Source organism: Podarcis liolepis, assembly GCF_965112155.1.
Source record: "Podarcis liolepis genome assembly, chromosome: 1".
Taxonomy (NCBI): Eukaryota; Metazoa; Chordata; class Lepidosauria; order Squamata; family Lacertidae; genus Podarcis; species Podarcis liolepis.
Window position 1 is genome coordinate 31,819,445 of NC_139554.1, and position 25,824 is coordinate 31,845,268.

General features: G+C 44.4%; 1 protein-coding gene across 1 annotated transcript in view; it reads left to right on the top strand.

Annotated features, from left to right (window-relative positions):
• The first annotated feature begins 614 nt into the window (after positions 1-614).
• Positions 615-25,824, top strand: part of SYNDIG1L (synapse differentiation inducing 1 like) — a 97,785-nt gene continuing 72,575 nt past the window's right edge. Inside the window, exon 1 of the mRNA XM_083510190.1 lies at positions 615-678. The gene's annotated coding sequence lies outside the window, so the exon portion shown is untranslated. The remainder of the gene's footprint in view (positions 679-25,824) is intronic.

A 25,824-nucleotide genomic window follows, 5' to 3' on the forward strand; every position in this document is an offset into this window, starting at 1 on the left:
GCTCATGTCCAACATTAGCCTGGCATTCAGTTTTAACATATATGGTGATGCTCCATGGATAAATAGGAATGAAAATCTTAGTAGAAGAAATAGTATTGATCTTTTGATAAAATGCTAGAACAAAGACTTTAATCAGCAAACTGAAACAGAAACGGCTGAAGCCTAAATAGTATACATTCAGTGCAAAATTGTTTATCATTTACTAGATCTCTATATTAAAGGGCATAGGTGTTTAGGCAGCATTCCATGCAGGGGAGAAGACCAAAATGACAGTCCTTGAATTAAAGTGCAGTAAAAATTGCAGTGCAGGAATCTTTTCAATTCACATTTATAGGATGGAGCAGTGCTGTATGGGCTTTATCATGTGGGGTTGTATAGTGTTTTATTCTGGTCCGTTTAATTTTACCACCTTATCCTAGCATGGTTACATTTCCTTGTTGCTCAGGCAGCCTCACTGGGAGGCTTTGAACCTCCCATTGTTTCTAAAAATGACACTTTGCAAGATTCACCTGAAGATCTTTCCATTTCCTTTTCACTTTTTTATCCTCTGAGTCATTTTCTGTTTCCAGCAAATCTGTTGCATTTTTATCCCAATTGTTAGCGTCAGTGATGCACACAATCGGTTTCATAGGCAGCTGGCTGGTGGTTGCTGAGAGATCAAGCTGAGCCTGGAAGCAGGTAACAGCAAATCTTTGGGGGGTATTTCAGAGTTGTGGTCTCTTACTGGGATAGGAGATGCTGGACAACAGGTGCCAGCCTCTTCAATTGAGGTAGCATGTAGCCACCTAGGGCACTAGCATTCAAGGGGAGCTGTCCATGGTACTGACTGAGTTGATGTTAGTTCTTTGCTCACAGGGCTGATGGAGGGAGACAAACAGAAACACCACCAAACAAAGCAGCTCCATTGTTCAGGCATCTGCAGGGCTCGAGAGGCAAATGACACTGGTGGACAAAGATAATAAAGGGGGCCAGAAATGGGAGGGATGTGGGTGGTCTCATGCTCCAGAACTGAGACAGGACTGATAGGCCAGTGTCCTTACTGTTTATCCCAGACTTAAGAGATGAAACAGGAAGCCAGAGAAAGTCAAGACTTGCCCTGACCTCACTCTTTTTGTTCCCATCTTACCTTGAGATGAGCAGGTTCCTTGCCTGGCCATCTCCACAGCAGATGTTGACAAGGAGCTACTGTTGAGTTTGTTGCCACAGGGCTAGGCTGCTGTTGGTATGTGGCAGAGAATGGGCAGGCTGGGCAAATCAGAACCAGGGTTAGGAGTCTCAAGCTCAGCTGAGCTGTTCTTTGCCTTCCCCAGCTGCAAGCATGGTGAAGATGAGGGTGAGAGTTGTGTTTTGTGTCCTATCTGTGTTTATGAGAGTGTACAAGAGGATGTCTGAATGCATAAGGAATCTACTGCTATGTGCTGTAAAAGGAGCTCAGTAACACTGCTGCTTCTGCCATGCATTCACCGTTACATTCACTAGTCTCAGCCTTTTTTCTGTAAAATGAGCAAATATTTTCTACATGCTTCATTCATTGACCATATGTTGTAGACTTGACTTGTAGTGTGTGGCTTGGCTCATTTCCTTTCTATTTGCACTGCCTGTAGGCCATTTTCCACTTTCTGATTGTGGCACAATTGCTGTCATGTTGTGATCTAGGCTTGTCTAATATGATAATGGATGTTATTCTGTCCAATATATAAAGAGTACTCGGGCAAGGAATGTTAGACATACTGGGTAGAATTCAATGTATCACTAAGGGTGCAGGGAACAATGTCTGCTTGTAGAACTAGACTTTTCCGCCCTCATGTACCCCCTAAACTTGTTCTGGGGTTTCCCGCAGCTCTCCAGAGCAAATTTAGGGGGTGCAGGAGGAAAGAGGGGGGGGGTGGTCCCATTGCATAAGCAGACTTTGTTCCATGCATGCAACAACTTTGATGGAGTTGGGGGAGGAGTTAGTAGCCAGCAGCAGCTTGTGGGAGCTCTTGACCAAGAGCTCTTGACTAAGTCTTGTAAACAGGGGTGTTTGCAAGGGCATTTAGCAGGGGAGTTTGAAGGAGAAGCCCAGGTTGCTCTCTCACAGTGTACATAGGAGCAAGAGACATGGACCACTGACCAAACCCAAATAGACTAATGGCTCCTCATCTTCCTGGAAAAAAGTGACAACTGGGGTGGCACAGGGTTCTATCCTGAGCCCATTGTTGTTCAACATCTTTATAAATGGGTATGTTTAGCCTGAGAAGACATATGATAGCCATCTTCAAATATCTCAAGGGCTGTCAAGAGCAAGCGTGTTTTCCCCTGCTCAGGAAGGTAGGACCCAAACCACGGGCTTCAAGTTACAAGAAAGGAAAAGGAAAGTTACAAGAAAGGATGTTTAACTGGAGTTAAACATCAGGAATAACTTTCTGACAGTAAGAGCTGTTTGACAGTGGAACAGACTCCCTTGGAAGGTGGTGGACTCTCCCTCTCTGGAGGTTTTAAAGCAGAGCTTGGGTGGCCAACTGTCATGGATGCTTTAGCTGAGACTCCTGTGTTGCAGGGGGTTGGACTAGATGACCCTTGGGATCCCTTCCAACTCTACAACTCTATGATGCTGTGAAGCCTATTACTCTTAATAAACAAAGAGGATACTTGGACTTTGAAATGGCTTTGCAACTCAGCCTTTGTAAGAACTGTTTCGTGTCCCTGAATTGCCAGTAAGGAAGAAGAAGACATGGCTCAGTACTATTTTAGATTAAACTGATTCAGAGCAATCAAAGTAGGATCCAGAAGCAGTAGACTAGTAGCTCATCCCTTATAAAGGCCTTTTTCCATCCTTTGTAGCATCATGTCCTGGCATTATCATGAGGTCAGAATGGGTGTTTTGTAACTTGAGCTGATTTTACAGCTACAAGGCATATTGCAATCTTGCTATCCTATACAGTAAACACCGTGTTACGATGACAGTGTAGAGTAGCCTGAAGGGAACACGAGCATCAGAGGGCGGCAAAGAGTGATTTTATACATCTTCCTGCAGCGCAACTCAAATTAAACCACACTCCCAAGCTAACACAAAAAAGCATGGCAGCTGTTGGTTCCCCTGAACGCCTTAATAGCAGACTCACTTCAATGTACACATCTGACCCACTGCCGACCTGTGCAGGAGAAAGTTCAACGTGGTAATGAGTATGTTGTACTTTCACGAATCTCCATTGCTGCGGGTCAGTGGTGCCTATTCAAGGAGATGAAGTACCGCACTCAGGGGAGCTGCGTGTTACAAAACAGTGGCATATAAACAAAAAGTCTAGCAAAGAAACTTCAGAGCTGTCAAACGCTACATGCGGCATCCATCACAGCGAAAATCAGGATTTCTGAAAGATCCTGGAGAATCAGGGGTTTGGTGTATGCTTGCTGCTACTTGAGAAACGTCAAGCAAATGGGTGACTTAGAGGGATTGCAGGGAAGTTTCTATTGCCGGGTGAATGCTAGTGGGGAACGTTTATGCCGGTTTTGAGGCGCAGAGGCACGGATCAGGGGCCAGAGCACCAGGAAGCCATCGCAGGAAGCCACCTTTCAAGCACCTCAAAACTATTCTATCCTTCTAGGGAAAGCACAATCCTGAACACAAATAAATGCATCTTGTATTCAGCAAGTAATAACAAAAGAAGACCTCGCTGGATCACACCAAAAGCTCATCTAGTTCAGCATTCTGCTATCACTGTGGCCAATCAGTTATACTTTTTTCTCCAGGTATCAGTTGCTGAAGCATCTTTCTTTTACACACTTTATTATCTTTCCCACAGGCTGTCAGTGCATGGCTAGAGAGACATTTGTCCAGCAACACCAGTGATTGGATATGTGCTGAAATGCTGCACTTTGTGATGAGGCTAACATTGCCTGTTGCTTCTTTCTGGGTAGCAGAGTGTTCCTTCTAAGCTAAACATTCATTCCTTACTCATACCATTCCTCACTCGCTATTTATTCATATTAAACCAGTGGCATTAAACACTGGTGGAGTGTAATAAAACTAAGGATAAAGGCAGTTTATAAAGAAAAGATACAGAGTTTATACTTGGAAGTTTAACTGGGGGGATTAAAGGCATCTTATAAGGGAAGAACAAACAGGAATACTTGACACAAAAAGAACATACATGACTACATAGATCATAAACACACACCTAACATTAAGAGGTGTAACAATCGTCATCTTTACTAATAGCTATTGATAGCCTCATCCACCATTGCAGTTGCCATTAAAGAACATTTAAATGAGAGTGAAAGAGGAGAGCGCAAAATATGGTCTGAAGCTCAACATCAAAAAAACTAAAATCATGGCCACTGGGCCCATCACCTCCTGGCAAATAGAAGGGGAAGAAATGGAGGCAGTGAGAGATTTTACTTTCTTGGGCTCCTTGATCACTACAGATGGTGACAGCAGCCACAAAATTAAAAGACGCCTGCTTCTTGGGAGAAAAGCAATGACAAACCTAGACAACATTTTAAAAAGCAGAGACATCACCTTGCCAACAAAGGTCCGTATGGTTAAAGCTATGGTTTTCCCAGTAGTGATGTATGGAAGTGAGAGCTGGACCATAAAGAAGGCTGATCGTTGAAGAATTGACGCTTTTGAATTATGGTGCTGGAAGAGACTCTTGAGAGTCCCATGGACTGCAAGAAGATCAAATGTATCCATTCTTGAGGAAATCAGCCCTGAGTGCTCATTGGAAGGACAGATCCTGAAGCTGAGACTCCAATACTTTGGCCACCTCATGAGAAGAGAAGACTCCCTGGAAAAGACTCTGATGTTGGGAAAGATGGAGGGCACAAGGAGAAGGGGATGACAGAGGACGAGATGGTTGGACAGTGTTCTCGAAGCTACCAGCATGAGTTTGACCAAACTGCAGGAGGCAGTGGAAGACAGGAGTGCCTGGCGTGCTCTGGTCCATGGGGTCATGAAGAGTCGGACACGACTAAACGACTAAACAACAACAAGCGTCATCCACCATTGCAGTGGCCAATCCCCCCTTAAAAAGCCTTCAAGCTGCCACATCTTGTGGGTCAGTTGTCCATTGTCAAGGAGTCCGGAGGGTTCAAAAGACCCAGCTGTCTGGTTTGCTGTTTCAGCATGGAAGAAACAGACCCAAAAGGGGTATATTTGGATTGCCAGGTAGAGATGATGCTGGAAATTTCAGAAAGTATTGCTGCCTTGTTCTTCTTCAGAAAACCATTTCAGACATTATGTAATGCTCAGGGAGTGTTGGGCTTTGTGAATCCCCCCACTGGGTGCAAAGTGAAAAGCAAATTTATAATTGATGCCAAAGAACTGGCAGCATGAGGGACTGGTGCTTGCTGCATCCTTCACACGGGCATGTGTTTTAGAGCATTTCTAATGCAGGAGACAAAAAAGGATTTTAAAGGGAGAATGAGGGTAGAGATAATATCAAAGGCAAGCAGATAGAGAGCCCTGCAAGGGAACCCTGTGCATGTTTGCTCAGACGTAAGTCCGCCTGCCTTCCATGGGGCTTTTTCAATCGTGCGTTTAGGTTTGCTGTGTAAAGAGAGGGCTGGAAACATGCCGCTGATATGAAGCAAGACCAAACAATTCAGGGCAAGAGTTATATGGCCAAAAACAACATTTGAAACTATGGCGGCAAACTAGTTGTTAAAAGCGTTGAAACATTTCCAAATCAAGGGTTTACATTCAACATGGATCTTAAGAAGAAAAGAAAAGTAATAATATTCTTATCTGGTTCCTTTCAACTTTCAAAGTGCTGGCTGCGAGGGAGAGGATAAAGGCAAGACAACAACAAATGTCATTACATTATTTTAAACTATAGACTAATTTATGGAATTCACTATGTAGAGCCAATTCAATTTCACTTTGGCCACATTACCCTGTGCTTGGAAGTGCACGGTATTTTCTCAGATCAATTTTCCATCTTTCACAGTTGGACAGTGCTTTGATAACTGTCCGCTTTCTTCCTCCTGCTGTAAAATTCCTATTTGAATAGCAAAATTTGATATCACCTTCCACAGCACAACAGGGAATTTGTAGCTCCTTTGTCTGGGGACATATAACAGATGACACTGCTGTTTTTAAAAGTGTTGCTGGTCTTTGAAGGGAGAGGTAAAACGAATATTTATATATTAAAAATAACAATAAGGAGGAATAATTAGAAATTCTATGGTAGCAGCTGAATAGGCTCCACCTTAAACAGAGGCGGCTTGGGGTGGTGCAACAAGAATCTGGGTCAATTATCCCTCAGCTTCCTTAACTACGAAGCTAGTGAGAACTGACCAATTAAATATACTGAGTGCATTACATAGGATGTGACTCAACTTACAGATCTAGATTAGCTGATCCTGACTTCTTCTAGTAAGTATATATGTACAGTATGTACAGACACCATAAGAACAAAAGAAAAGCCCTGCTGAATCACACCAAAGGTCAAACTAGTTGAGCAAAAATATTATGATTACTATTACTATTATTTCTATTAAGTTGTGGGTGAACATATCAGACGACACAGCAATTCTTCAAACAGCTCTTGTTTATTCACAGGCCAGAACAGAACTGAACTGAAGGGTTCAGCCAGCCAGCCTTATATAGAGCTCCACTAGAACGCAACAGTAACCATTTTCTGTAACTATCCAATCACTGAACGTCACTTTCGATCCCTTATTTGCATATGTGAACCTGAACTATCTACAGTATCCCCCTGCTGGCCCAGGGTGAGAACTTCAGTACATAACAAGTTCTTACCTACCCTTCACCATGAGGTCACAGGGCAGGCTACAATAATTTGAAAATACAATATTAAAGAGAGTGACCAGCCAGATGTTGCAGGGAAATGAGCACACAGGTCCAGTTGCCAAGAGCTCATGGCCCAACTAGACACCCACTGACAAAAGCCCCCTGGACCTGCTCCTCTTCTTTATCATTGCACCTTGTTTGTTCACCTGCCTTGTGATCCAGCTCATGTGTGAGGGGCCAGCAAGCAAACAAGGGTGGCAGTGAGAAGGAGGAACTGCCGCTGCTTGCTTGCTCATTGGCTGTGTCTCTGGTGGTAGCAGTGATGAGGCAGAGGAGCAGCGGCAGTGAGGGGGAGACTTTGAGAGTATCCTTCCCAAAGGTCCTGAAGCCTCAAGTAGAGTATGAAGGCAACAACCCTCTCTGCTGCTGTTTACCAGCATATTGTTAGAGGCCCCCTGAACATGGAGACTCCACTTAGCCATCATGGATAATAGCTAATCTGGCCCACATAAGTTTTGGGTGGGAAAAACCCATGTGTGGCAAGTGCAGTTTTTAGAGAACACCACAGGCACCAGAAATTAAAAAAGAAGGAGCTGTGTTATCCAAGAGACATGCTTGGAGCCATGTTGGTCTCCTGTGACTCTCTAGAATCCCCAAAACATAATTTGTAGGAAGCACCATTTTAATCAATGTCATTCTTTCCAGCAATCATTGATGTGCTTTTCTGGCATATTCTACAATTAGATACCCCCAGAGAGAAATGAACGTTTGGGTCATTTTCTTTTCACGGAGGTTTTGAGCTACTTTCTGTGTTAAGGATTAGAGTCATTTGGACCATTTTGTTTCTAGGTGAGCGGGGGCACTTCTTCTTCCCACAAATCTTTCACACTTCCTTTGCACCTGCCGACAGGCAGCTAGGCCCCGGGGCCACAGGTCTCTCCTCCTCTCAGAGTGTTACCAGTGAACAGCAGGAAGCAGTTTGACAAGGGCAGCCGTAAAATTAGTGATGTGGTAAAGTTCACGGTTCTGCTCATAAATTTCATTTTCAAAGAGGCGAAGCGTGAGATGAGAGGCCATAAAACTGAAGAGCCCAAGCTAGTGTCTGATTTGAAGCTTCGCTTTTGTGCAGAACTGCAAGCCAGCTCTGTCCGCTGGCCAGTTGCCATGGGGACGTGGCAACAAAGGGGAATGGGGATGTTATAGTCCCCAGGTCGGCAGGGCAAGGGACCAGGATGCTCCTGCCCGGGGAACTCTTAGCTCTGTCCATCACTGGCACGTACTGAAGCCCAGGGTTTTGTTTTATTCGTTCGTTCATTCACTTCAATGATATAAAGAATTGAAATGTTCCCTTCTGAAGTGAGCGTTGCCTTGGGCTGTTAGTTAAAAACACAATCAATACACGCTAATAGTTCTAGCACCATCCGCTAGAGATGCCTTGTTGAGGCAATTTATAGGAGACGAACATTTTCTTGCTGAAGCGCTGGCCTTATTCCTTCCTCTCTTGTCTGAGGGCCCTCTAACAATGGGGAGGGGGGAAGGGGCTGCCACACAAACAACGTGGCATACTAAACTGCCAGTGTATTTACCTTAAAATAATAAAAATATATCCACTGTCCATTTTAAAGTAATTTTTTTATCCAGCCATTCTTTTTAAGCTTAAAGATAGCAGTGATACATATGGTCATTGAGTCAACAGTGTGATGAAAGCTAATGCTATTCTGTGCGGCATCAACAGAAGTAGAGTGTCCAGATCAAGGGAAGTAATAGTACCACCCTCGTCTGCCTTGGCCAGAACAAACCTGGAATACTGTGTCCAATTCTGGGTACCACAATTTAAGAAGGATGTTGACAAGCTGGGATGTGTGCAGAATAGATCAACCAAAATGATCAAGGGTCTGGAAACTAAGCCTTATGAGGAACGCTTGAAGGAGCTGGGTATGTTTAGCCTGGAAAAGAGGAGACAGAGAGGAGATATGATAGCCATCGCTAAGTATCTCAAGGGCTGTCACATGGAAGAGGGAACAAGCTTGTTTTCTCCTGCTCCGGAGGGTAGGACACAAACCAGCGGCTTCAAGTTACAATAAAGGAAATTCCAACTAAACTTCAGGAAGAACTTTCTGACAGTAAGAGCTGTTCGATAGTGGAATGGTCTCCCTTGGGTAGTTGTGGGCTCTCCTTCCTTGGAGGTTTTTAAGCAGAGGTTGGATGGCCATCTGTCATGGATACTTTAGTTGAGATTCCTGTATTGCAGGGGGTTGGACTAGATGACCCTTGTGGTCCCTTCCAACTCTACAATTCTATGGTTCTATGGTTTTAAGTTAGTTTTACTCTTTTTGTACTTATTTTTAATGTTTCTTTCTCTAACTTGCTTTGAGTTCACCTTTGAGAAAAAAGGTGACATAATCATTATCATCTTTAATGTGTCCTCTTCCACGTTGCAGGAATTGTTATTTGAGTTGGTGGGAGAGGGTTGTTCAGGGGGCTGTGAATATCTGTGACTCAAAGGTTTTGTTCCTTAGCTATTCAGATCAGCAGCTGTGTTCCTTCTCTCATGGCCACCATGGCATGCTGAAGAACAGATTGTCATATCCTTGTTTGCTTACTCAGTTAATACATGAGGTTATGGCAGCAGAACCGTGAATAAGTCTATGAGTATTTATCTATGAATGGGTTTGGTAGAGAATTGGTTTCAGAGACTGACAGATGCTATGTAGCAAAGTATATTTTCTACTATCCCATTCTCAGTTGGTGAAAGCCTATTCAAGCTTTTGATTTTGCAAGGAATTCTTTATTTGCTCAAAGACTTGCACACTCAATTATAAACAGAGGTTGGCTCAGTAAGAAGTGTGACTCTCTTCCTCTCCCTCTCCTTCTGGTTTTGACAGAGAAAGCCCTTTCTAAGTAACTCTGATTATCCTTTGAAACACGGAGGTAGAAGGTTTTACTTGCCAGCGTCAGTAATTTGCAGCATGATATGAGTCACTTCTGAAGAGTGACCTGTGCCATCTGCAAAGATTTTCAGAATCAATGTAGTGCACTGAAAATTATACCAGTTTGAAAAATTGCAAATTACTACGCAGCTTCCACTTAAGTGCTTCTATTTACAGTGCTGTTTATTTGCTTACATTTTATGCTGCAAAAGTATGTGTGAAAAGAAACTGTGCTAATCACACCTCATAAGTATTACCTGTGGGTGAAAGCTGTCATAAATGCACCCCTTTTTTGTCCACCCCTCCTGTTTTGTGGGTGCCAATTATATTTGATCCCTCGTAGCTGCTATGCAAATTTGTTAGACGAGCAGCAACAGTATTATGACACATAACAATAAAAATATGAAAACGCTTATTTGATTGCAGGTTTAATGGGTGTTCATAAAACCCATGTTTGTGCAAGAGAAACTATGAGGGTAAGAGAACAAATTGGTGCCTTTTTGCCCTAGAATAACCCAGTGCTCGCATTCACAGAATCTACATATCAATTGAAAGTTTTTTCAGCAATTACTATGATTTCAGAGTGACTAATAAGATATCAAATTTAAGCTTTCAACACATAGGTTTAGAGAGAAAAATAGCAGTTTGGCCAGTTTATTCACAAAAAGAGAATAACTTAACAAAAGGGAGGAAAGGAAGACAGCACAGTCTGCAATCTCTACATTTCATAGCTTCATCTTTCATTTAATCCCTCCCTTAGCTGCTAAAATGCTATGAAATATGTACGAGCATTATATTAGTGTTATTGTTGCTTTTATTGTTATGATTATTGTGCTTTAAAATTGTCAGCATGCACAGTGTAGGGACAGATGGTAACAGGTGCTGTTATTGGGAAAGGGTTCAACAGAGAAGAGAATAGGCATTATTGTCAAAGTTTGGATCAGCTGATAGACTGTGCCTGGTATGAATGTTCTGTGAGTGTGGGAATGTGAGAGACATGAAGGGGGAATGATCACTCTGAAGGAATCATTAGGGACCAACCCCTGCCCTGTGGCACTCCCTGCCACTAGAGGTCCACCAAGAACCACCCCTGCCTTCTTTTAGATGTCTTCTGAAAGCTGTCTTGTTTTCTTTCCCACCACCTAATTATCTACTGATGGTTTACAGTATTGCTCTTTTTCATTATGTTTTTTTATGGCTACTTCTATTGACCTTATTAAATTTTGCATGTTGTACACCACCGTGATATATCTTATGAAATAGCATTCTGATCATTAAATAAACAAAATGTTTCATACAAACCCCTCCCCACCATCCATGCATTTACATGGGCTTCCAATAACACCCTCTTAATCTTGTGCCATGGGAGGAAGGAAATGGCAAGACAATGATGGCCAGCACCATTATGAAGCCAACCGTTTCAACAATTAAAAAAAATAGTGTCCTATCATGTTGTATCATATCATACACACAGCTCACCTTACAGTATAATAGAATTGTAAAGTTGGAAGGGAATGCAGGAATCTCAACTAAAGCATCCGTGACAAATGGCCATCCAACCTCTGCTTAAAAACCCCTAAGGTAAGAGAGTCCATAAGTTTCTGAGGGAGACTGTTCCACTGTTGAATAGCTCTTACTGCCAGAAAGTTTTTCCTGGTGTTTATTTGGAATCTCCTTTCTTGTAACTTGAAGCCATTGGTTTAAGTCCTACCCTCCAGAGCAGGAGAAAACAAGCTTGCTCCACCTTCCATGTGACAGCCCTTGAGATACAGTGGTGCCCCGCAAGACGAATGCCTCGCAAGACGGAAAACTCGCTAGACGAAAGAGTTTTCCGTTTTGGAGGTGCTTCGCAAAACGAATCTCCTATGGGCTTGCTTCGCAAGACGAAAATGTCTTGCGAGTTCCTGCGGGGGTTTTTCCCTCCCCCCCCCTTTTCTAAGCTGCTAAGCCGCTTATCTGCTAAGCCGATAAGCCGCTAAAAGCCGCTAATAGCGCTAATAGCGCTAATCCACTAATCCATCAATGGGCTTGCTTCGCAAGACGAAAAAACCGCTAGACAAAGAGACTCTCAGAACGGATTCTTTTCCTCTTGTGAGGCACCACTGTATTTGAAGATGACTATCATATCTCCTCTAAGTCTCCCCTTTCCCAGGCTAAACATACCCAGCTCCTTCAACCATTCCTCATAAGGCTTAGCTTCCAGACCCTTGATCAGTGATGCTTTGACCTCTGTTGTCTTTATTGCATAGTATTTGCAGCTTACAGTAAGCCTCCTGGGTCAGGGCATCTGTGGCTGTTCAGATTTTGTTGAAATCCAGGTCCCATCAACTGCAGCCAGCATGGCCAGGGATCAGGAATGGTAGAAGCTGAAGTCAGAAGCAACAGCTGGGGGTCACTTGTCCACCCCCCCCCCACATATGGTGTATGCTTTCTGCTGGGTTTCCAATGACCCTCTTTTTAGGTTGCCCAAATGCAAGGTCACCCTGTACTTTTTAGGCTTGTTTAATAACAGTCATTTTCTGAACATCCTTGTTTCTTCACTGCAGAACACAACCATTTATATCATTTGGGCCAGACAAAGAGAAAGAGAAGCCATTAATTCTGCCGGGCTGGGTAGCTGCATTTCCTGTTTTATTTGCTCCCCAGCAGACAACATTCTGTTTTGCTGTTTCCTTGGCATTCGTAGGTGTTCTTTTTTTCCCTCTCCAGATGATATAAATTATTTGGCTTCACCGGGAGCATTTGGAGGATTTCCAGCAAAACCTTTTATCCAGCACCATAAGAAACAAAACATTCGGGAGGAACAGAGATTAACTGACCAAAATGGGATGTTTCCCCCCCCCAACCCCAGCTGTCAGTGTGACCTGAAATGAAAATTGTAACAAAAAAAATGTCAGCTCAGGTTGTGAACAGAACGTTTTATCTAGTTCTTACATTTAATATCCTGCCTTTGCTCCATGGAGCCCATGGCCACACAGGCAAGCTTCAAAGATGGCTTTGCAGCCACCAAACCTTGCTTAGCTTCCGAAAGATTGACATCCCGGCTGCCTTCACACCATATCAAAGTACTTGCTCTTTTGTTTGTTTGCTAAAGTAATATAATAATAATAATTTATTATTTATACCCCACCCATCTGGCAGGGCTTCCCCAGCCACTCTGGGCAGCTTTCAACAAAATATTAAAATGCAGTAATGCATCAAACATTAAAAGCTTCCCTAAACAGGACTGACTTCAGATGTCTTCTAAAAGTCTGGTAGTTGTTGTTCTCTTTGACATCTGGTGGGAGGGCGTTCCACAGGGCAGGTGCCACTACCAAGAAGGCCGTCTGCGAGAGTTTCTTCCCAGTGTGAATGCTAGCTTCAAAAAAGGGATTCCCCCCCCCCCAAGGACCAGGGCAGGAGAGGAAAGAGTCACATGTTCTCTCCATGCCTGCTCTGCTCCCATTAAAGATCAGCCTCAGTCATCCCCACTGAAACAATTTTCATTTAAAAAACAACCCTACAAAAACACACTTCCAGAGATAATGCAGGCAACTCCCCATTTTTGCGGGAGTTACGTTCCACGGCACCACACGTTTAGGTGAACACACATATATTAGGAAAACCATTGAAAAAAACCTGCATACACCCTCTAAACTTCTTTTGAAGCCTTTGAAAATCCGTTTAAAAAACCAAAACTCCACCAAACTCCACCGCAACCACTCTCTCCAAACCTCCTTTGTCAATCTCCAACTCTCCACAGGCCTCAAAGGTTGGTGCAAAAGCTCCTGGGATCGCAAAGGCTTGTGGGATTGCTAGATGCTGTTTCTGTGCCATTTGGGGGCTTTTTAGGGCTGGTTTCCCCCCTTTTTTTCATGTCGCTTTTGGGTTTGTGGTGATGTACACGGTTGTGGTCGCACGTGCATGGAATTCATGTAAATGGGGAGTTGCCTGTACTACTAGATACCAACATTCATATGTTAAGTGGTGCTGGAAACTGTAACTCTGAGGGGTAAAGTTCTTTGAGGGAAAGAATGTGCATTGAATGTGCTTTAAAAGGATAGTGTGTACAGAGTGCTGGGCATTGTTTTGTGTGCAAATGGTACCTCACATGCATTCACCTTTCACAATAAGATGTGAATGGCAGATTACAGTGGTGCTCAGAAAGGTTGAAAGGGATTCAGTGACTTAGGTGTCCCCATGCTGTGGCTTGGCATTGCTCCTCAGCTCCTTCCACCTGGCCCTGTCCTATACTGGCACTGATTCCCCTGTGCTGGAGTGCAGATTAAAATGGCAGGTACATATTATGCTGTGTCTAAAAATCAGCCTTGGCTGGTTTTCAACAGCAAGTGCATTGGGGGGCTTAAGCAGCAATCTCTCCAGAGTGTCAAATGTTTATTGGCAGTCCGGCATGCAGCAGTTGGGAAGTACCACAAAGCATGTTAAGATTATCACGTTTCACATGTGCTGGTGGTTCCACCTTGCTTTCTTTTTAAGGCACCCACCTACACACTGCCTTTATATATTGTTGTGCTGTAGGAGTGAATTTGGAAGAGTGATCTGAGAGAAGAGTGAGGCGCGCCTTGACAAATAGGTTTGGAAAGGGAAGATCAGGCAGCTGCACTTCCAAGTCTCGAATGCAGCCAGAGTTTGCCCAGTGAAGGGCTTTTAAGAATGACAGGGCCAGCTTAGTCAATTCAACATTTTCATAGGCAGCCGGAGTGGAGCTAATATGATCAGTGTGGCTCAAAACAGAGAGCCAAGCACGCTGCTTGTTTCTGAAAGAGCCGAGAGCGCTAGAAAAACCTGCTGAGTGAAATTACAATAATCAAGCCAAGACTTGCGGCCACGTGGGCCTCTGTTGCTCTTACAAGGTCACTGCAAGATGCTGTAAATAAGGGCAAAGCCTATGCAAACTGTGCAAGGGGGGAAAGCCAAACAGTCTCCTATCTTGTCCTCTGAATGCCCGAGACACAGAGGAAGGAAGAATGAAAAAGTATCCAAAGTGATGAAGGGAGCATCCCTCAACTCCTCCTCCTAGGAATCTAAAAGAGTTCACACTTCAAACACCATGGGTGTTTGCCTCTTGTAAATGGGTGTTTGTCAGTGCTATTTTTCTAGAAAAAGAGGTCACAAACTCCTCCCACATTTTGTTAGAATGGCAATGGCGCCCACCTGAGGGGTGCCAGAACTGAGTTCCGGTGAAGAAGAAGAAAGCCTTGGTGTTTACTGTGATGGACACTTAAAGGCACTATGAAGTGTGAAGGGGAGATGGATTTCTATTAAAAAATATGGCAGGCATCATGAAACGGTGGCCAGTATCCTCTCCCCAGTGCATATAGCCCATGTGTTTATAGACAAATTTCCTTTCTTTTCACACTCCAGTGTTGAGTATGAGGCACACAATCCCGCAAGGATTTTTTGGGTGGAAGGAGCCAAGGAACATTTTCTTGCCATTTCCCTCACTTTTGTTGCATTAAAAAATATATATATATTTAAAATCCCCTCATACAAAATCTCAGGGCAGTGTACAAGATTTATATATAAAAAAGATAAAATGGCATTTAAACAAAAATTATTTCCCTTGCAACGAATTGATTGCTTGGGGGGTGGGCGAGGAATTGTATTCTGAGGAAGCTTCCTCTGGAGTCAGTCCTCCCTCTGCTCCTGTTTCCTTAGAGGATATGGGCCCTGGGGCAATGTGGAAAAGTGCTTAGCTCCTCTCCTTCCCTCAGAAATAACTCTAGGTGGGTGACTGAGTGAGTGAGTGAGTGAGTGAGTGGGTGGGTGGGTGAGTGGGGGTGATGGTGGTAGACTGGTCTCAAAAGACCACACAGTATAGGAATGGGGTGTTCAGCCTCCTTTCACATCTGAAGCAATCAAGGCTGAGGAAAAGGAAGAAATTATTCCACTCCTTCTGTTGGCCAAACAGGAATTGAGCTGTCCTTGCTTCCCCCTCAGCCAACACAGTTCCTCCGCCTGTGGGCTACCTTCTCTCCTCAGTAGGATGAGGAAGGCAAAGCTCCTTCTGAGGGGGTCACCATGTGGGTTCTTACTGATGACAAAAGCTGTTTTTTCCAGCGGTTTGTTATTAGGCAAGGGAATCTCCATCATTCCATAGCCACTCGTTTCCTGCCTTCTCCTCTGTAGGCCCCTAGGATGTTCACAGATGGACATAACACTTCACAAACATACTGAGTGAGGCGATATGTGAAGCAGGCCAGAGAATCTGGGGCATTCCACCTGTCTGGAACCACCTGTCCCTTCACCAATTAATAAACTATTCACATATATTGAAACTGCACTATAACATGTGTTGTAAAGGTAAAGGGACCCCTGACTGTTAGATCCAGTCACGGACGACTCTGGGGTTGCGGCGCTCATCTCGCTTTATTGGCTGAGGGAGCTTCCGGGTCATGTGGCCAGCAAACCTAAGCTGCTTCTGGCGAACCAGAGCAGCGCATGGAAATGCCGTTTACCTTCCCGCCGGAGTGGTACCTATTTATCTACTTGCACTTTGACGTGCTTTCGAACTGCTAGGTTGGCAGGAGCAGGGACAGAGCAATGGAAGCTCACCCCGTTGCGGGGATTCAAACCCCTGACCTTCCGATCAGCAAGTCTTAGGCTCAGTGGTTTAGACCACAGCACCACCCGCGTCCCATAGCATGTGTTGAGTGAGTGCTAAACAAGAGCTACAAAAGTTCTGTTTGACTGGATGATTTGCCTTCCTGGTCTGGATCTCTTGTGAATAAATTGCCCGTGTCTGAATGCTGGGCTTCCCTTAGGAGACACTTGGTTGAGCAGCTTAAGTGGACACCCTACATAGTGCTTTGTGGCTGCCAAAACATATCTCTGGATATGCCATTCCACCTATCAACTGAGTAAAAGGTGGTTTTATTACACAATTGCAATTCACCCAAGTTACAGCTGCTGAAATGCTATTTTCCATGTAGCTACTGAAGCTACAGGTGCCTCGTCCTCTTTTGCATCTGGTTTTGGTGTGTCATTTCCTTAGGCTGCAGTTATTAGGCTCAATTTCATGCACACCTACGCCTATCTAACTTCCTGTCCAGCAGGGGGCAGTGGTGACATAAATATAATTGCTGGTACATTATATCAACTAGCTAGCCAAACACCTGGGGTTATTCCAATTTATACAAGTCACTAGGGACCAGCTGAAATGATTTAGTGTGTTCTGTGGTCATCTTTCATCCTACACCCTCCAGCTTTAGCTTCCTAGCAGAGTGTGTTCTGATAGCGGGCTTTTTTAAAACTTTTTTGCCAGTTTGTGGATTAATCTGAATAGTTAAGCTTGCATTTCCTAATTCCAGTTTATAGATAATGAAACTGCATTACTATTTTGCACTCTGTAGCTAGTAAGAAGGGCTTGCTGACCTAGATAATAAAATAAGTCCATTCCCTCTGCAACCCACATGTTTCTGAGGAACTGAGAAGATGGAGAAGGCAATAGCACGGCTTCCTTGATGGGGTTGCCACATTTTGGGATATTACAAAGTTTCTTATGGTTTATCGGTTCTCATCCATATTGGTACAATTTTGGTACGAGAGTCTACTAGTGAATAGTAGAAATTGATGAATGTCAGGATCTAGCTAATATCTGGAATATAGAAGGGAAGATTCCAGTCCAGTGGAAAGCACAAGCTAAGCTTCCTTTCCTCACCTGGGACAGAGGCACACAACGCAACAAAAAGGTGTTGATGACCCACATCAGAGAGGAAGCCTTGGGCCTGGGCAGACAGAGATTGCCAAAGTGATGGGGAATGGGCAGGCTGTGCTCACAGGAAAAATGTGCCTTAAAAAAACCAAAAACTAAGCTTTGGATAAGACCGCTCCCCTTCCCAAGGGGGGCATTGCTGATGGACCTCCGGGACCTCCCAGTGGGCGGATGGATGCTGACCACGTCATTAGGGCTCATCATGCCCCCCCCCTTTTATGTGTTGCTTGATTTTGGCCTTGCTATGGACTAATGTCGGTCGCCTTATTGTTGGGGCCAGGCAGGAATTTTTCCACTTGGCAAATTGGCACCACCCATTTGGTGTTCGCTTACCTTGCAGCAATTGTCACAACTTAAGGTTAGGCATGGGACGTGGGTGGCGCTGTGGGTAAAACCTCAGCGCCTAGGACTTGTCGATTGCATGGTCGGCGGTTCAAATCCCCGCGGCGGGGTGAGCTCCCATCTTTTGGTCCCAGCTCCTGCCCACCTAGCAGTTCGAAAGCACCCTTAGGTGCAAGTAGATAAATAGGTACCGCTTTATAGCGGGAAGGTAAACACCGTTTCTGTGTGCTGCTCTGGTGCCGGTTCGCCAGAGCAGCTTCGTCACGCTGGCCATGTGACCTGGAAGTGTCTGCGGACAGCACTGGCTCCCGGCCTCTAGAGTGAGATGAGCGCACAACCCTAGAGTCTCTCAAGACTGGCCCGTACGGGCAGGGGTACCTTTACCTTTTTAAGGTTAGGCATTGGGTAAGCCTTGTTATGGGAGGGGAGGTTGTTGCCTCCGCCAGCCCCTCCATACTAAGGGTATCCCGTTAAAGAGATCCAGGGGTGTGGTTCCTGTCTGAAGTCTGAGTGTGGGCTAGGGTCATGCCATGACCCCATCGGTAACCCTTAATCAATGTATATCATAGGGCTCCCCCTATCAGTAAAAGGTAAAGGGACCCCTGACCATTAGGTCCAGTTGTGACCAACTCTGGGGTTGCGGCACTCATCTTGCTTTATTGGCTGAGGGAGCCGGGGTACATCTTCCGGGTCATGTGGCCAGCATGACTAAGCTGCTTCTGGCGAACCAGAGCAGCACACGGAAATGCCGTTTACCTTCCCGCCGGAGCAGTACCTATTTATCTACTTGCACTTCGACATGCTTTCGAACTGCTAGGTTGGTAGGAGCAGGGACTGAGCAACGGGAGCTCACCCCGTCACGGGGATTCGAACCGCCGACCTTCTGATCAGCAAGTCCTAGGCTCTGTGGTTTAACCCTATCGGTAGTTGACCCTTAAGAGATTTCCTGCAGATGGGCAGGAGAGTCAGGATATAGTCTGGCTTCACTCAAATTCCTAAGCCAAACCTCTCACATCTGTAACCAATAAAGTTGTGGCCTAATTTATCCCATTAACCCAACATACTCGTGCCTGTGTGTTTATTTCTGAGGGGAACTGCTGGGTCCGGGGCCTCACCTAGCAAGAGAGGGATGGGGAGGAGTTGTTTGGAGCAGACAACAAGGACAGAACCATCTTGGCAGGCTGGCTGAAGGGAGGCTGGGAAAGATGCTTTGGACTCCAGTGCTGCACTGCTGTGGGGAACAAGCCTTTCTTGAGATCTGGACTCCCTCCATCTAAACTCAGGTGTGTACATGTGAATAGATCATATTTCTTAAAGCTACAACAGTCCCTTCTGCGTCTTGATTCTCAAAGGAACACAAACCTTGGATGAGCGCCTGGAAAACACACACCCCACTCAGAATCTTGTCATTGCTCAGTAGTGACTGGGGGTTGCCACGCCACTTTTGTAACAATATGCAGAGTGGAAGAGACATTAAGTGGAATACTTCTTCCCTGAGTTCCATATGACATTGTTCTATGGTCAGGCTGCATTTGCAATAAGAGGCTTGTTTAGTGTTATTAATTAGCACTTTGTGGAGAGCAATTATGTCAGAAAGAAGACAAAAGTAGATTAATAAAATGCAGATAGTCATCTGAATGCTGTGTTTGAAGCTAATCAGGCATTCGGTCTAAAAGGATTCATTTGAAAACAAAAGGTGGGGGGCAGGCCTGGGAGATGGGAGCACACGTCTCGTGCCTGCAGAGAAAGTGAGTAGGAGTGAATGAAATTGTTTATGGAGAGGATGAGTAAATTGGACATGAGAGAGGATATACAAAATGATAAATGGTGTGGTAAAGAGTAGGTAAATTAGACTCCCCAGTAATACAGAACAAGGGAACATTCAGTACATTTGCAAGACAATGCTTAAAACTGATGAAACAACCTTTCATGCATTGTTATGAACAAGGATCTTTGCATCAAGCCCAAGTTAAATTCTGTCGCTGGAGCTTTTTGTTCTGCTGTCCCTCCAGACTCGATAATATTGTTACTGAATTATGTGGAACCCGAGATGCTTTCGATCCTTCCATTACTGAATTGGATGCACAGTCCAATATATTTTCTGCTCTCTCAACAATTTTGACGTTCAGCATGCTGCAATAACTTGTATTGGAAATCCAGCAGGCACGGTACATGACTGTGAAAGCTCAGTCAGTGCGAGGTTGAGCAGAAGCGATGCACCCAAGAGCCCTTTTTGCACAGGACACATTCCCTGCTGAGAGAACCCATTGGTGGTCAGCTCACGTGCGTCTGTTTTGCAGTGTGTATCCATCACATGTGGTGCATGAAATACAGTTTCCAAAGTTTAAATGATATATGTGCAGCAGGGTTAGCAACGGTGGTTGTGTCCACACATGTTGTGGACTCTCAGACCCTCCTAGCATGGCTACTGGTCAGGGATAATAGAAGCTGTAGTCCACCAAAACTTGGGGGCATCTCTTTGGCCACTCCTGATGTACAGGAAACCAGACATGTCTGAAGCAGCCCTTAGTACAGTAAGCCCCCAATTTGTTGTTGTTGTTTAGTCGTTCAGTCGTGTCCGACTCTTCGTGACCCCATGGACCAGAGCATGCCAGGCACTCCTGTCTTCCACTGCCTCCCACAGTTTAGTCAAACTCATGCTGGTAGCTTCGAGAACACTGTCCAACTATCTTGTCCTCTGTCGTCCCCTTCTCCTTGTGCCCTCAATCTTTCCCAGCATCAGGGTCTTTTCCAGGGAGTCTTCTCTTATCATGAGGTGGCCAAAGTATTGGAGCCTCAGCTTCACGATCTGTCCTTCCAGTGAGCACTCAGGGCTGATTTCCTTAAGAATGGAGAGGTTTGATCTTCTTGCAGTCCATGGGACTCTCAAGAGTCTCCTCTAACACCATAGTTCAAAAGCATCAATTCTTCGGCGATCAGCCTTCTTTATGGTCCAGCTCTCACTTCCATACATCAATTTATGTTCATTTAAATGGTGTGCATTCAGCTTTACGTGCATGGTTAAAAAATAAATAAAAAATGGAAAGGGGATGGAGTTCTAGGAAAAATGACATTAGCAATCTCACTCGTCATTGAACTCAATGTATTTTGACTATATGCGATTTTGGCATTAGCGGTGGTGTAGCGATTTGTTGGCATCTGTCTCAAGAGGCAATGGAGTGCTCCTCTGGGGGTGAAGTCAAACTGCTGGAGAATCAGCGCCTGCTGTGGCTGCAGAAATTGGTAACTTTTAACTGGTTACTCTCCAGGGTGATTATTATTATTATTATTATTATTATTATTATTATTATTATACCTCACCCAGGGACCTGAAAATCCAGGACTGTCTTGGAAACTAGGGACACTTGTTCTGCAACTGTATGTGCCCTCTTATTTGGCCCTAACATTGCATGTTAAAAATTAAAAGTATATATCTAACTGGGTTTTTTGTTTTGTTTTTTGTTTAAAAATATATTTTGAAGTTGAGCCAGCGAACAATAAAGCTAAAATTACAGCCCCAAGAATAGATGGAAAATTCAAACAGTTTAATAGACTTCATGGTTGGCTTGCTGTGCCTGCCGAATATCTGGAGGGAAACCAATCCCCTGGCCAGCTCTCCTTAGCATAACCTCTTCACAACAACCTCGGCTTACCTCTCTGAAAGTAGCTGTTACCCAAATGGTTCCAGATGCTGTGTAATTGGCACCTCTCCAGCTTCGAAGCAGTTCAGAGTGCCACTGAGAAACCCGAATGACCAATTTGTTATATATCAATGTGATTCTTTCCTTTCTCCGTGTGTCCCAAAGCTAGTTTATTGTTACCGATTTGTCCCTGGGACATCTTGCCTCCTGAGGCTTTCAAGTACTGTACATTTCTTCTCTTAATCCAAGCCACTCAAGGTGTGTCTGTGAATGAAGTGTGCAAGGAGACAGCTGGCTTTAGATTTCGCACAGTACATTGGTGACAGCCTGGCTCCTTTAGCTATGTTTAGCTGGGGGGCTTGTTTGGAGAGGGAGTTGCTGGAGGGCGGCTGTTGCTGCTGCTGTTGCTCTTGTTTTTTTGCATCTTTATTTTCGATTTAGTTGAGATTTATGTGGAAATTGTTCAGTTTGGTTCTGTATTTTTTTAATGTTTTATTTATTGTTTATAGGTACTTTTGTTACGTTGTGGTTGTGTATTTTTTAATGTTGTAAGCCACCTTGAGCAGACAAATAAAATTTTGTCTGCATACGTATGTTTATTCTGTAGTTGCCACTTGCTGCTGGCTCTGGTTCTCAGTGACATATCACTTTTAGGAGGGAAATATTTGCTTAAGTATTTGCTTTGTCGTTTCTCCTGCACCTGGGTAGCATTCCTTCCTGCCTTTTTGGTACCATTTGATAAAGTTTTATGGGCCTGCTGTTAGAGTGATTAAAATGGTTGAAATTACTTCACCATCCCAGATGTAGGGCAGATTGTCCCGCCCCCCCCAATTCATTGTTCCCAATGACATGCATCATGCCTAGCAAATATATTATCAACCCTAAGGAAAAATGTTTCTGTCTTGTTAGAAGTTTGGCTTATAACAACTATGCTGGTCACCCACACCTGGAGGACTGTGTCCACTTATGGGTCTAGTGAAGGGTGGGCTTGATCTCTGGTTCTCCATCATGCCTTGGTGGACAAGTTACGGTAGGTCATCCTGTGAATCCACAATTGACAATAGAGGTTCTGTCTGGAAGCAGCAGACAGCAATCTAGTGATGAGTTACAGGGGTCTCCACTTCTTTCACACCATGCATAAATTTATACATCTCTGTCAAGTCTCCTTTTACTTGCATTTTTTTCCCTTAAACGAAAAAGCCCCAAATGTTGGAACAGGGTTTGTGGAGTTGTGTTATGTGTGTTTTTAAAAAAAAAATTGAAGAAGTTGTTTATTTAATCCAAATTGAAGGCTACATCAATAAAATCTCACAATGTATGTCTTGTTTTCCTTTTGCTTAAGAAATCCATCCCATCCCATTGCTCATCCTTTATCTCGGTTCTTTGCTGCAACATCAGAGGAAAAATAAAGAAGGAAGGAAATGAAAGAGGCAGCCTGGTGAACTGCCCTGCCCAAATCCTTAGACTGCAAAACATTCTATAATAGGGGCTCTCTATAATCTCAGGGTGTTCTGCGCATTCTTTATTTTCCGTAGACCATTTTCTCATGGGCAGCAAAAGATAACATCTCTCTCTTGTCTGCTGGAGCCTTCTGACCCCCAGCATGCTTAACACAAGCTGGGATAATGGCCTGTCTGCTGTGCTGGCACTGAGGATCCCCACAGGCAAATCTGACACATATGCTGTGGAACTGCAGAATAATAGCCCCATTCTGAGAAGAGGTGATAAGGCGTATCAACCTGGCCATCCAGGCAACGCACTTTGATCTTTATTCATACCATACTGGAGTACCTCTTGGCGATATGTCGGTTCAGCTGAAGTGCCTGGAGTTCTAGGGTCAGGAATGCCAGGTTCCTTGCCCTACAGCCTTGGAAGCCAAAACAGACAAGTGACATCTGTGGATTGATGTCACCTCGGCCCAGTACAGTCATACCTCAGAAGTCAAACAGAATCCATTCCGGAAGTCTGTTCAACTTCTGAAATGTTCAGAAACCAAGGCGCGGCTTCCGATTGGTTTCTGATTGTGCAGGTGCACCGGAAACAATAGCGGAAGCTGTGCCGGACGTTCGGCTTCCAAAAAAAGTTCGAAAACTAGAACACTCACTTCTGGTTTTCAATCATTATGGAGCAGGAATGTTCGACTCCCAAGGCGTTTGGGAGCCTAGGTACGACTGTATACCTGAAGGAGTGTCACCACCCCCATCGTTCAGCCTGGACACTGAGGTCCAGCTCTGAGGGGCTGCTGGCGGTTCCCTCCCTGTGAGTAGTGAAGCTACAGGGAACCAGGCAGAGCGCCTTCTCGGTAGTGGCTCCTGCCCTGTAGAAAGCCTTCCCATCAGATGTCAAGGAAATAGACAACTATCTGACTTTTAGAAGACATCTGAAGGCAACCCTGTTTAGGGAAGTTTTTTATGTTTGATGTTTTATCATGTTTTTAATAATCTGTTGGGATTATTATTATTATTATTATTATTATTATTATTATTATTATTAACCACCTGGTGGCTTTATTTAGTTCAAAGAAGTTATAGAAGGCTCTGATCTTGATTGGAACAGTGCCGTGAAGCAGGAGGTGTTTAGCCCTTTCCCCATTTTTCTAGGCCTGTCTGCCCTAACCCCCAAGCTGCTATTAACCCCACTTGTTGTTTAGCCGTGTCCGACTCTTCGTGATCCCATGGACCAGAGCACGCCAGGCATTCCTGTCTTCCACTGCCTCCCACAGTTTGGTCAAACTCATGCTGGTAGCTTCGAGAACACTGTCCAACGATCTCGTCCTCTGTCGTCCCCTTTTCCTTGTGCCCTCCATCTTTCCCCACATCAGAGTCTTGTCCAGGGAGACTTCTCTTATCATGAGGTGGCCAAAGTATTGGAGCCTCAGCTTCACGATCTGTCCTTCCAGTGAGCACTCAGGGCTGATTTCCTTAAGAATGGAGAGGTTTGATCTTCTTGCAGTCCATGGGACTCTCAAGAGTCTCCTCCAGCACCATAATTCAAAAATTAACCCCACTAGAGAACCTATATCATGTCTGCATCCTCCCAGTCCCCAGCGGGGCTAAGAGAAACTCAGGAAATGATTTATGCTGGAAATACGTAGAAGGACTAAATATTACTACCACTCCTCCAACATCACTGATCTGATGGGCATCAGGAGCTGGAGTCCACCAAAAAATTAACACTTCAGTCATGGATTGTCATATGCCCAGGTTTCCCAGCACATTTTTACCGATTTTTGGAAATTCCTCCCCAATGCTATTTCCAGTGGATGAATCCCGGATATGTCTGGGAAATCCCTGATGTATGGCAGTCCTATCAAGAGCTCCATCTCCAGCAGATGCTTTGAAATAAATTGAAAAAGTGGACTACAACTCCCATCAGCCCAGCCAGCAAGGCCAGGGTTGATTGTGGGAATTGCAGTCCAAAGCATCCAGATATGCCCCAGGTTAGGGAGGCCTCCCATGAGAAGCCAGCCAAAGAGAGAGCAAGTCAGCGTCCGAAGGAAGGCTCTCTTTGAACAGTCTCTCTGCTTCGTAATACTTTCTGATCTCTATCTACATTGTTTATATTTCAAATTGGGACAGTTTGAATTTATGAAGCAGGTGTGGGAAAGCTTCCCCACCCCAGATGTTGCTGAATTGCAGCTTCCACCATCCCTGGCCATCGTCCAAGCTTCCTAGGGCAGATGGGAGTTGTTGTTTAGCAACATCTTGAGGGCCAGAGATTCCCCACTCCTGTTGCAAAGTGTTGCTTCCATGGAACGCTGTGGGTCAGATATTACATTCAGAGCTCAGCTGCAGCCAGATCTGACAATTCAACTTGCATCTCTTTGTTCCTTAGACAATTGTCTCCTAGTTGTCTCCTAGACATTCTATCATCCTGATGAGTTCCATTGCTTTAATATTTGATCAGGATGTTCTGCCACTGGTACAGTGTAATGAATGAACCTAATGTTCAAGTGGCAATGTAAAAGTCACCCTGATATTTGATGGGACCATTATCTTTGTGGTGTGTATCTCCACCCCCACCCTAATTTGAGAAAAGCTAAGTGCTGTAACACAGGGGTCACCAAACATTTGGGGCTAATGGGAACATTTGCTAAGTGGGGAAACGGCTGTGGGCATCACACCAGACTGTAGTCAAACATATGCTGCAACCTGTTCTGTTGGCTACAGTGGAATGTTTATTTCAAGCCTAATTTTAGTGGCATGAATCATAGAACCATAGAACTCTACAGTTGGTGTGGACTCAATGGGTCATCTAGCCTAAACCCCTGCAATGCAGGAATCACAGCTGGGATGAAGGAGTGGGCAGGGGGCCTACGTGGCACCATATTGGTGATCCCTGCATGGATAGATAGATAGATAGATAGATAGATAGATAGATAGATAGATAGATATAGATGATAGAAAGATAGATAGATAGAAAGAAAGAAAGAAAGAAAGAAAGAAAGAAAGAAAGAAAGAAAGA